Genomic DNA, 12,726 nt, shown 5'->3' with positions numbered 1-12,726 from the left:
GGTATTTTTAAAAAAAGTTTCAATTTTTTAAAAAACTTTTCAGGCTGTTGAGAAATGTTGTGGGATATAGGTAAAGCAGTGTTACTTCTGCAACCATAATTGCTTATGCCAGGTAAATGAACTAACACTAGTGTATAATTGTTTCAGCCAAGAATGGAAACTGTGAAGGAAATACATAATTGCTTTTCATTACCTGAAATGTGCATACAAGAATGAAATGTGCCTGCAAACAATGGAAGATGTTACAAACAGATAAGATGCAAAGAACATTGAGTTATGCCAAACTTGGCACTTTGCCCTCATGTAGGCACTGAAACGAGCCAAGTTAGTTACAGGGTAAATAAGAGTGAGGGTCGCCCGGCTTGGAGTAGAGGGAGAAGTAAACAAGGGCAGAGCGCAGCTAGGCAGGGGCAGAACATAATAAGAATTATTGATAGGTTTGAAGGCCAATGAGGTAAACAGGGAAGTACTGAGAGAGACTCAATTAAACTGTATAAATTGTGGAGTAATTTTTGGATCGGTGTGCCTCCTTGTTAGACACACGTCTTACAAGAACGTTTCAATAAAATTCGCTGCTTCAGAATTTGACTCGGACTTAAATTTATTATATTGTGAGCTCTGTTTCTCACAATTTGGGAACTCGTCTGGGGTGTCCATCATCACCAGCAGGGTAGGCACTATCGATGGCTGGGAAGATGCGTCCCGTTCCTTTCAGAACGGTCCCGTGTACCTCGGCGGTGGCTTCCCCCATCTAGTCGACTGACTGAGATCCACTGAGAGTCTATCTGAACCAGGCAAAAAAGGTTTTGAAATAGGAAATTTAAGTAGGCACAGGGAGACGTTGAGCCAGGCAACTCCGTGCACGGACCAACGTAGGAAAATTGATTTTTAAGTACTGCCTTGGTGGCTGTGATTGAGTTTTAGTAGTTAATAAGGGACTAACGAAGGAACTCAATATGGGCTGTGCCAAGAGTAAAAACAAAAGCCTCCGGAAAAAAAAGGAAATGGAAATGGAGGCGGGTCCCTGACAACATACCGCCAGAAAGTCCGTTGGGCAGGATGTCGTGGAATTGGAAAAATAATACGTGTAGAAGGGGCAAGATAGGAAAAAGATGATTAAATATTATTGCTTTGTATGGACTAAGCAATTCATTCTTTGTCCCGCCGTTTTCTGGCCAAAGTACGGGTCGGACGAAGACTGTGTTTGTAAATATTTGAATTTATATGTCAACGGAAAACAGCCATACAGTGAGGAGGAATCAGATTATGCTTCGTGTCGGAAGGGCTAGTAGCTGAAGAGCTACTGAGGGTACACTTCGTCACTAAATCATGCCAGACATCCAGAAAAAGATTCAAAAGATAGAGGGGTGGAGTGAGAAGCCTCTAGAGGAGTCGTTGTGGGAAGCTCAAAGTGTCTGTGACATACGGTATGTGTGTGTGAGAGAGAGAGAGAGAGAAAAGCTGTACAGCTAATAGAAAGTTTAACCTTTGTGATTTGGTTTGAATGCACATTTATTTGTTGGTGATTGAATGTTTGTGCTTTGTTCCCTGGAGCTTGAGAGCCAGGACTGTTTTGAATCTGATTTCTAGTATGGAAATTTAACATGATTTCTTTTAAGGTTAAGGATTTTACAGTGATTATGAAATAAAATGTTAACTCCTGTTCTTTTCACAGGTCATGACTGCCTTACTATCAGTTTCTAAGTAATCTCTTTTATCCTTACATAAAGCGATTTATGGAGGACAGTTGAAGATTCAGTTCAACATTAGATTGTAATAAATCAAAAAAATTCTATGGTTAATATCTGTGACCTTGGATTCGGCCATTATTCATGCATTAGATGTTTTTTTTAACTTGAATAGACAAATCCTTCTAAGGCAGCTCCGGTTATTTCACAACCTATAACATTGTAATTGAGCAATGACTGGTCAGGACTACTTCAGAAAACTAATTTTGGATTTAAATTAAGGAACTAAAACTGGATAATTATAGTGGATTTCAAAGTTGGGAACTGTATGCATTTTACATTTTAAATATTAAATACTGAATAAATGAATTTATAATATATAAATATATATTTACAAGTAAGGTTCCAAAATGTATAGTTAGGAACAGGCTTTAAAGTTAGACAAGCATAAATTGATGAATTGATATTTGAGGTTACAGGGAGCAAGAAACATTGCAATATTTATTTTTTAAAAATCAAGGTCTAAACAAAACATTGGGTGATGAAGAATGGCCATTAGGTGGCCCTAAAGCTGTTCAATTGGTTAAATCGGCTCAGTTTTGAGTTGAAACTTTATTGCTGGAACAGCACAGCAAGTCAGGCAGCATCCAGGGAACAGGAGATTCGACGTTTCGGGCACAGGCCCTTCCTCAGGAATCGGGCCTGTGCCCGAAACGTCGAATCTCCTGTTCCCTGGATGCTGCCTGACCTGCTGTGCTGTTCCAGCAATAAAGTTTCAACTTTGATCTCCAGCATCTGCAGACCTCACTTTCTCCCCTAAATCGGCTCAGCAATTGATCTGGCAACGTAACATAAAAAGCAGAAACAGAAGGCAAAAATAATGATAACCACGGTTAATGAGGTAATAAAGAAAAGGATAAAACTAAAAGAAGAAGGAAACCGGAATGGTGGCGGGCAGCATGTTGAAAATAAAGGGAGGAGAAAGGATCGGGGAGGAGATGTTAAGGGGTCTGGTAGACAGGAACAAGGATCAAAGTGGAAATCCCCACAGGCAGGATGTTATTACTGTGGAAAGACAGGTCACTTTGAAAGAGTGTCCAGATCTGAAAAAGGAAGCAAAGGCAGTACCGTTTATGAACCTCGATGAAGAATAGGGGTATCAGGGGTTCCTGCCCCCGGGGACCCACCAGGAACCCTTGATAAATTTAAAGGAGGGACCTTACAAAGAGGACGTAGTTTTTCTAGTTGATATGGGGGCACAAGGTCATCCTTAAATTTTAAGCGCAAGAGAGCGGAAATCTCAAAACAAATGTTAGCTGTTTCTGGAGTAAAAGGGGAGGGATTTACAGTTCCAGTTTTTGAACCTATGATAATCGAAAATGGGGAAGAGATAGTCAAAAGTGAACTGTTATCTACTCCTGATAGTGGAAGTAACTTATTGGGGAGGGATTTAATCATACTCCTGGGACTGGAGATTGGAGTATGGGACCAGAGATTAGTAATACAAATGGCCATCCTGACTGAGGAAGAGGAGAAGGAAATAGAACCCATAGCGTGGGAACGGGAAGGGAATCGCGGGAATTACAAATACCTCCTTTGGAGATCAGTTCAAAAAGAGAGGGAGATGTGGTTTGCAAAAGACAATATCTGATTTCAATAAAGGGACGCAGGGGACTGCAGCCAGTAATTGAGGGATTGATTAAGGATGGATTAATAAAGCCCTGCTTATCCCCTTACAATACCCCTATCCTACCAATAAAGAAATCGGACGATAGTTATCGCCTGCTATAAGACCCCAAGGGCATTGAACCAAATAGTACAAGCCCGCCACCCTATGGTTCCTAATCCCTATACACTACTGAGTAAGATTCCCCGTGACCATAAATGGTTCAGTGTAATGGATCTGAAGGATGCCTTCTGGGCATGTCCACTGGCGGAGGGAAATAGGAATATGTTTGCTTTCGAGTGGGAAGATCCAAAAAGAGGGCGAAAACAGCAGTACAGATGGACGGTACTCCCACAGGGATTTACTGAATCCCTGAATCTCTTTGGTCAGGTTTTGGAACAAGTCTTGGAGAAGTTTAATAGCTCCCAAGGAGCTACTCTGATCCAATATGTCGATGATCTTTTGGTAACAGGTGAGAAAGGGACAAAACAATAAAAGCCACAAACAAATTACTAAACTTTCTAGGACAACAAGGATTGAGGGTCTCCAAAAATAAATTGCAGTATGTAGAGATGGAAGTCAGATATTTGGGACACCTAATCAGTGAAGGAAAACAAAAAATAAGCCCAGAAAGAATTGAGAGAATTGTGGGAATGCCGCTGCCTAAAGCCAAAAGGGAATTACTAAAATTCCTGGGATTAACAGGGTTGTGTAGATTATGGATAGACTCATATGCACAGAAAACAAAGAAATTATGTTTGAAACTATTAGAGGAAGAACCTAAATTATTGAATTGGTCAGATGAAGAGAGGGAATTAGTTGAAGAACTAAAGAGGAACCTAATCCATGTCCCTGTTCTTGCATTACCTTCCCTCGACAAGTCCTTCCATTTGTTCTAGGGGTCCTAACCCAGCGATGGGGGGGAATAAAGCAGCCGGTTGCCTACTTGTCGAAATTATTAGACCCAGTCTCAAGGGGGTGGCCGGAGTGTATGCAGGCAGTGGCAGCAATAGCCTTATTGGTAGAGCAGAGTTGGAAACTTACTTTTGGGGGAGCCTAAATAGTCAGCACCCCACATCAGGTACGGACCATATTAAAATCAGAAAGCAGGGCGGTGGCTCACAGACTCTAGGAGATGAAATATGAGACAATCTTAATACAGCGGAATGACCTTGTGTTAGTCACAGACAGTTGCTTGAATCCAGTTGCATTTCTGTGGCGGGGAGAGGAGGTGGCCCTTGGCAATCCAGAACATGACTGGCTTGATATTATTGAATATCAGACTAAAGTGCAGGTGGACTTAAGAGACGTACCATTGCATCCGGGAGCTCGGTTGTTTATCGACGGGTCCTCCAGGGTGATTGAGGGTAAAGGCACAATGGGTATGCTGTAGTATACGGGATAGAGGGAAGCATTATCAAGGCTGAAAGACTGCCTAATGGCTGGTCAGCCCAAACTTGTGAACTCTATGTCCTAGAAAGAGCTCTCAGAACCTTAGAAGGCAAGGAAGGAACGGGGTACACAGACTCCAAATATGCGTTTGGAGTAGTACACACCTTCGGAAAAATTTGGCAAGAAAGAGGATTGATAAATAGCAGAGGAAAATAACTAGCACGTGAGAAATTGATAAAACAATTGCTGGAATCCCTGTTACTCCTGAGAGAAATAGCGGTAGTTCATATAAACGGACATCAGAAGGGGAATGAACCGGAAGTGAGAGGAAATAGACTGGCCGATGAGGTAGCTATAGAAGCAGCCCTGAATCCATAGGGAGCAGTGCTATACTCCCTAACACCTTCAATTCCAGATCTTCAGGTGCCACGTTGTTTACTGCAAAGGAGAAAAAGGAACTAAAACATTTAGTAACTGCAAAGACAGCGGATGGGCGCTGGCTGTTACCTGGTGGGAGGGAAATGTTGAATAAAATGACAATGCCAGAAATTTATGGCTGTCTTACATCAGGGGAATCACTGGGGAGTGCAAGCAATGTGTGATTTAGTTTTAAGGAAATATGGATGCAAAGGGATATATACAATAGCCAAACAGATATGTGAGGGATGCATAACATGTAAAAAAGTAGACAAGAAGGTGTTAAAGAAACAAATCCCAGGAGGGAGAGAACCTGGGCTAAGACCATTTCAGAGCATTCAGGTAGATTATACCGAATTACCCCGAGTGGGAAGACTGAGGTGTATGCTGGTAATGGTTGATCACCTATCTGGATGGGTGGAGGCCTACCCTTTAGCCACTGCCACCGCAAGTGGGGTGTCCAAGATAATACTCGAACACATAATCCCCAGATATGGGATAGCGGAATGCATAGATTCAGATCAGGGAACTCACTTTAGTTCCAGAGTACTGCAGGGAATGATGAAGAGGTTAGGAATCTCCTGGGAGTTCCAGTCCCCTTGGCACCCACCTTCATCAGGAAAGGTTGAGAGAATGAACCAGACACTCAAGAAGCAGTTATCTAAATTAGTAGCAGAAACCAGACTCCCTTGGACTAAGTGTTTACCTATAGCCCTTTTGCGAGTGCGAGCGGCCCCAAGGAAAGATATGGGGCTGTCCCCTTATGAGATATTGTTTGGCCTGCCCTAACTGGGAATGAAAGGGGAACTGCCAACCCTGGAGACTAAAGATCTGTTCTTAAAGAAGTATATACTGGGCTTAAAAATGTGTTGCTGGAAAAGCGCAGCAGGTCAGGCAGCATCCAAGGAGCAGGAGAATCGATGTTTTGGGCATAAGCCCTTCTTCAGGAATCACTGGGCTTGTCCTCCTCTTTGTCTTTCATCAGGAAACAGGGTTTATTGGCACAGACTCCACCCCTTGAATTCACCGTGCATTCGATCCAACCGGGGGATCATGGACTGAGACCAAATTGCAACCAAGGAGGGGCCGTACCAGGCACTCTGATGATAAGAACGGCGATAAGAACAACAGAGAAAGGCTGGACTCACTACACTCAGATCAAAGGGCCAGCTGAATCTCCAGTTGAGAGAGAAGTCTGGACAACCAAACCGACAAAAGAACCACTTAAACCTAAGCTAAAAAAGACTTTAAATAACTGATTATATAGTGGCGCGAGCACGGGAGAGTTTCTGTAGTGTGTATGCTAAGTCTCTCGGTGCTTCAATACCACTGTAGAATGGGAAGAATGTTTAGGTACCCTATATTAGCTTTTCTAGTCTTAGGATTCTGTCAGGCTGTGGTGTGGTCATCTTACTTAGTGATAACGGTTCCAGAAAGTACAAATCCACAAGTTATAGAAACAGATGCCTGCAGCCTACTGGATTGCGGAGATGTAAGAAGTCAGAGGCAATATAATAACTCAGAGATACATCTTAAGTTCTATGAAAAAGGCCCCAAAGCGGGGGCATGGGGTAGAGTTGACGGGAAGAAAGTGTTTTGGAGAGAGACGTGTAAGGGATATCTTTGGGATGGAGGATGTAAAGAATGGCGGAGGCAGGAAGACCGTGAAGGTGATCTCTTGATTAATCCACTCGTCACAGTACACCGGGGTCCCTTCCGGCTAGCTCTTGACTGTCCCGATAAAAAGTGTAACCCTATATATTTAACAATAAAGAAAATGTCATGGCGTGAAGCAGTTTTGGGGGGAGGAACCTGTCAGGTCCAATTAAACAAAACATTTTTGATAGAAATGAAAGCAGACAGGAAGGATTTCTGGGAATGTTGTTTCAATATACACGTGCAAGACGGAACCCGAATAGGGGAAAGGAATAGTAAAGCCCCTTACTCTGACCCTAAGGTGATAAAAATTGTAAAGGTAAACACTTAAAACAGACCATTGAAGTAGAAACAGGATATGGGGATACAAATGCCTGGGCTGATTGGGTAAAGTACACTGTGAAAAGTCTGAATAAAAGCAATTGTTAGCATGTGCCTCTGGGAGACCAATGGCCCAAGTAGTCCCCTTTCCGCTTGGGTGAAAGCGAGACAGGAGGGGCATGACATGCATGATAGCCCTGTATCAGGATGAGACCACATGGAGTAATAAAAATTGTATGCCCCTTCTATTAATGTTCCCTCCCTTAAAGAAGGAAGATTTAAAAACGCTCCCCCCCCCCCCCCCCATGTTTTCTGCCGTGGTCGGAAATCACACATTTTTTGTAAACAGACAAGGAACAAATCGGTCCAGGTACTTGGGGGAGCTGAAATCATGTACCGAAATTGAGTACGTGACGGAAAAGGACAAGGGAGGGAACTACTCAGCATTAAGGATTCCCCGAGCGGATCTGTGGTGGTACTGTGGAGGGAAAATATTGAGACCCACCCTACCTCCAAATTGGAGGGGCATGTGTGCAATTGTGCAATTGGCAATCCCGTTCACCCTGGCATTTGAAACGAAAGAGATAGTAAAGAAAGGGGAATGGAGTAAGAGATCACTATCGGATAATTCGTTTGATGAGCGGATATATCTAGACCCTATAGGAGTTCCAAGAGGGGTACTGATGAGTACAAGGCTCGTAACCAGATCACAGCAGGCTTTGAATCGGCTCTCTTCTGGTGGGTAGTAGTCAACAAAAATGTAGACTGGATAAATTATATTTTCTATAATTAGCAAAGGTTCAATAATTACACTAGAGACGCAATTAAAGGCATAGCCGAACAACTTGATGCAACCAGCAGACTGGCCTGTGAGAATAGAATGTCCCTAGATATGATCCTAATGGAAAAAGGGGGAAATTGTGGGATATAGGTTGAGCAGGTTGCTTCTGCAGCTGTAATTGCTTCTGCAAGGTGATGAACTAACTTACACAATTGTATAATTGTTTCAGCAAAGAACTGAGTTAGCTAAACTTGCATGCAAAGATGAAACTATATGAAGGGAGTCAAAGTTTGTGAGCAGATTTGTAGCTCGGGTGCTCGTTGTTGTGGTTCTGTTCGCCGAGCTGGGAATTTGTGTTGCAGACGTTTCGCCCCTGTCTAGGTGACATCCTCAGTGCTTGGGAGCCTCCCATGAAGCGCTTCTGTGTTGTTTCCTCCAGCATTTATAGTGGCTTGTCTCTGCCGCTTCCGGTTGTCAGTTACAGCTGTCCGCTGTAATGGCCGGAATATTGGGTCCAGGTCGATGTGTTTGTTGATAGAATCTGTGGATGAGTGCCATGCCCTGGCACTCCCTGTGAATTCCCTGGCTGTTCTCTGCTTGGCTTGTCCTATAATAGTAGTGTTGACCCAGTCGAACTCATGTTGCTTGTCATCCGCTGTGTGGCTACTAAGGATAGCTGGTCGTGTCGTTTCGTGGCGAGTTGGTGTTCATGGATACGGATCGTTAGCTGTCTTCCTGTTTGTCCTATGTAGTGTTTTGTGCAGTCCTTGCATGGGATTTTGTATACTACATTGGTTAGTAACATGAACACCAACTAGCCACGAAACGACATGACCAGCTATCCTTAGTAGCCAGGGAATTCCCAGAGGCATGGCACTCATCCACAGATTCTATCAACAAACACATCGACCTGGACCCAATATATCGGCCACTGCAGCGGACAGCTGGAACTGACAACCGGAAGCGGCAGAGACAAACCACTATAAATGCCGGAGGAAACATCACAGAAGCGCTTCACAGGAGGCTCCCAAGTACTGAGGATGTCACCTGGACAGGGGACGAAATGTCTGCAACACAAATTCCCAGTACGGCAAATAGAACCACAACAATGAAGGGCATCAGTTACGATTAGGACGAGCAACAATGGAATATGTTACGGACAAGTATATAAGGAGGAAAAGAACACTGAGCCATGCCAGCTCAGCAGATTGCCTTCACATAGGCACCAGAGTGAGCCAACTTAGCTGCAAATAAGGGATAAAACAAACAAGAGAAAGGGGCGCCAGGCTTAGAGTAGTGGGAGAAGTAAACAAGGGCGGAGCGCAGCGAGGCAGGGGCAGAATACAAAAAGGAATAGTGATAGCGGAATATGCTAGGCCAATGAAGTAAATGGGGAAGTACCGAGAGAGACTCAATTAAACTGTATAAATTGTGAAGTAATTTTTGGATCGGGATGCCTACTTGTTAGCCACCCATCTTGCAAGTATGTTTCAATAAAATTCGCTGCTTCAGAATTTGACTCGGATTGACTCGTTTCTCACAGGCAGGTGTCTATTTCCTAATGCATGTTGGGTGTACAGTAGTTATTGTAATAAACAGCACGTTTCCGGAGTCCCCACTTAAATACAGCTACTGTTTGTCTACTTATCTGGATGTTGGCAGTTTCCTCAATTAGATATTGATTCAGGGGCTTGGTGGTGATGGGGAATCTATCCTTGACTGAGGACAGTATCACAGGCACAAAGCATTAGACTTTTAAAAATATTTTTATTGAAAACTTTTCTTTATAAAACTTATAAAACTACAAAAATATTAAAATAACATTATAACAACTAACAACAGTAAACCAACTACTAAACTACTCTACAAAACAAATCAAAACTTTACTCATTACAGATCAATAAATTAATAAATAATGCTGCTTGGCCCCAAATAAAAGAACCAAACCAACCATTCAACTTCTGAAATGTCTGCCTAGGAAAAAGCAAAAGGAGCAACAGCCCAGGATATAAGAAGCCAGGAAGAACATTCATTTTAATAAGAGCCACTCGACCTCACCATGATATCGGAAGGGCCCCCCATCTTCAAAGATCTTGTTTAATCTTGTCAAAAAGGTCGACAAAATGAGCCTTAAATAACTGATCAAAGATGGGGGTAACAGAAAGGACTAAGTAAAGAAAACCTCTCTGTGCCCACTGAAAAGCAAACCCACCCTCAACGTCAGATATTCCCCTAAGACACCCCACAGGCAAAGCCTCCGACTTTGAAAAATTAATCTTGTAACCTGAGAAAGAGCCAAATGAATTGATCCACTGTATCAATTGGGGCACTGAAACTACTGGGTTCAAGAGAAAAATAAGAACTTCATCCACATATACTGTGCTCTTATGCGCCTTTGATCCCACCTCTGGACCATCTATATTGGAGTCCCTACAAATAGTCTCTGCCAGCGGCTCAATCACCAATGTGATAAATAAAGGTAAAAGGCCACAGCCTTGCCGACTGCCCCTGCCATGTTAACATTACTAGGTCTTACACTATTGGTGAGAACTGCTGCTGGAGGATCACTGTAAAGGACCCTTACCCATCTAGTAAACACTTCACCTAGGGTATAAAAATGATCTCGACACTCCACCCAGTCAAATGCCTTTGAATCAAGGACATGATAATGAAATATCAAGGCTGCTTGAGAAAAGAAAGCCAGTAAAGTTGCTGAATGACTTCTTGCTGTCCTATTAAATAAAAATTATTTCCAGCACCTTTGAAGGCAGCTTGTTCTAGGTCATTGTCACCTAAATGAAGTTTTAGACAATAGACAATAGACAATAGGTGCAGGAGTAGGCCATTTAGTCCTTCAAGCCTGCACCGCCATTCAATATAATCTTGGCTGATCATTCCTAATCAGTATCCTGTTCCTGCCTTATCTCCATAACCCTTGATTCCACTATCCTTGAGAGCTCTATCCAACTCTTTCTTAAATGAATCCAGAGAGTGGGCCTCCACTGCCCTCTGGGGCAGAGCATTCCACACAGCCACCACTCTCTGGGTGAAGAAGTTTCTCCTGAGCTCTGTCCTAAATGGTCTACCCCGTATTTTTAAGCTGTGTCCATCAGTGGAAATATGTTTCCTACTGCTAGAGTGTCCAATCCTTTCATAATCTTATACGTCTCAATCAGATCCCCTCAGTCTTCGAAACTCAAGGGTATACAAGCCCAGTCGCTTCAGTCTTTCAGTGTTAGGTAATCCTGCCATTCCAGGAATTGACCTCGTGAATCTATGCTGCACTCCCTCAATAGCCAGAATGTCTTTTCTCAAATTTGGAGACCAGAACTGCACACAGTACTCCAGGTGTGGTCTCACTAGAGCCCTGTACAGCTGCAGAAGCACCTCTTTGCTTCTATACTCAATTCCTCTTGTTATGAAGGTCAGCATGCTATTAGCCTTCTTCACTACCTGCTGTACCTGCATGCTTGCCTTCATTGACTGGTGTACAAGAACACCCAGATCTCTCTGTACTGCCCCTTTACATAAATTGATTCCATTGAGGTAGTAGTCTGCCTTCCTGTTCTTGCCACCAAAGTGGATAACCATACATTTATCCACATTAAACTGCATCTACCATGCATCTGCCCACTCACTTAACTTGTCCAGGTCACCCTGTAATCTCCTAACCTCCTCATCACATTTCACCCTGCCACCCAGCTTTGTATCATCAGCAAATTTGCTAATATTATTGCTGATACCATCTTCTATATCATTAACATATATTGTAAAAAGCTGCGGTCCCAGCACGGATCCCTGCGGTACCCCACTGGTCACTGCCTGCCATTCCGAAATAGAGCCATTTATCACTACCCTTTGTTTCATATTAGCCAACCAATTTTCAATCCAGTCTAGCACTTTGCCCCCAATACCATGCGCCCTAATTTTAGTCACTAACCTCCTGTGTGGGACTTTATCAAAAGCTTTCTGCAAGTCCAGGTACACTACATCTACTGGATCTCCCTCGTCCAACTTCAGAGTTACATCCTCAAAAAATTCAAGAAGATTAGTCAAGCATGATTTCCCCTTCATAAATCCATGCTGACTCTGTCCTATCCTGTTACTACTATCCAGATGTGCAGTAATTTCATCCTTTATAATAGACTCCAGCATCTTTCCCACCACTGAGGTCAGACTAACTGGTCTATAATTTCCTGCTTTCTCTTGCCCACCTTTCTTAAAAAGTGGTATAACATTAGCCACCCTCCAATCCTCAGGAACCGACCCCGAATCTATTGAAACTCTGGAAAATAATCACCAACGCATCCACGATTTCCCGAGCCACCTCCTTCAGTACCCTGGGATGCAGACCATCAGGCCCCGGAGACTTATCAACCTTCAGACCTAACACTCTCTCCAACACCAAATCCTGGCAAATATAAATTCCCTTCAGTTCAGGTCCTTCAGCCACTGTTACCTTAGAGAGATTGCTTGTGTCTTCCCCAGTGAACACAGATCTGAAGTACCCATTTAATTCCGCTGCCATTTCTTTGTTCCTAGTAATATATTCCCCTGTTTCTGTCTTCAAGGGCCCAATTTTTGTCCTAACCATTTTTTTGCCTTGCACATACCTAAAAAAGCTTTTACTATCCTCCTTAATATTCTTGGCCAGTTTACCTTCGTACCTCATTTTTCCTCTGCGTATTTCCTTCTTAGTAATCCTCTGTTGCTCTTTAAAAGCTTCCCAGTCCTCAGTTTTCCCACTTATCTTAGCTATGTTATACTTTTTCTCTTTTAACTTTATATGTTTCTTAACTTCCCTT

The 12,726-nt window shown here is 43.0% G+C and overlaps 1 protein-coding gene across 1 annotated transcript in view; it reads right to left on the bottom strand.

The window, feature by feature from the left end:
* LOC148144037 (uncharacterized) overlaps nt 1-12,726 on the bottom strand; it is a 142,232-nt gene that overhangs the window by 59,210 nt on the left and 70,296 nt on the right. The window lies entirely within an intron of this gene.

The sequence above is a fragment of the Chiloscyllium plagiosum genome, unplaced genomic scaffold, assembly GCF_037043375.1.
Source record: "Chiloscyllium plagiosum isolate Xiang-an unplaced genomic scaffold, Cpla_swu_hap1 HiC_scaffold_27, whole genome shotgun sequence".
In the NCBI taxonomy this organism is placed as follows: domain Eukaryota; kingdom Metazoa; phylum Chordata; class Chondrichthyes; order Orectolobiformes; family Hemiscylliidae; genus Chiloscyllium; species Chiloscyllium plagiosum.
This window is presented reverse-complemented; position numbering and strand designations above follow the sequence as displayed.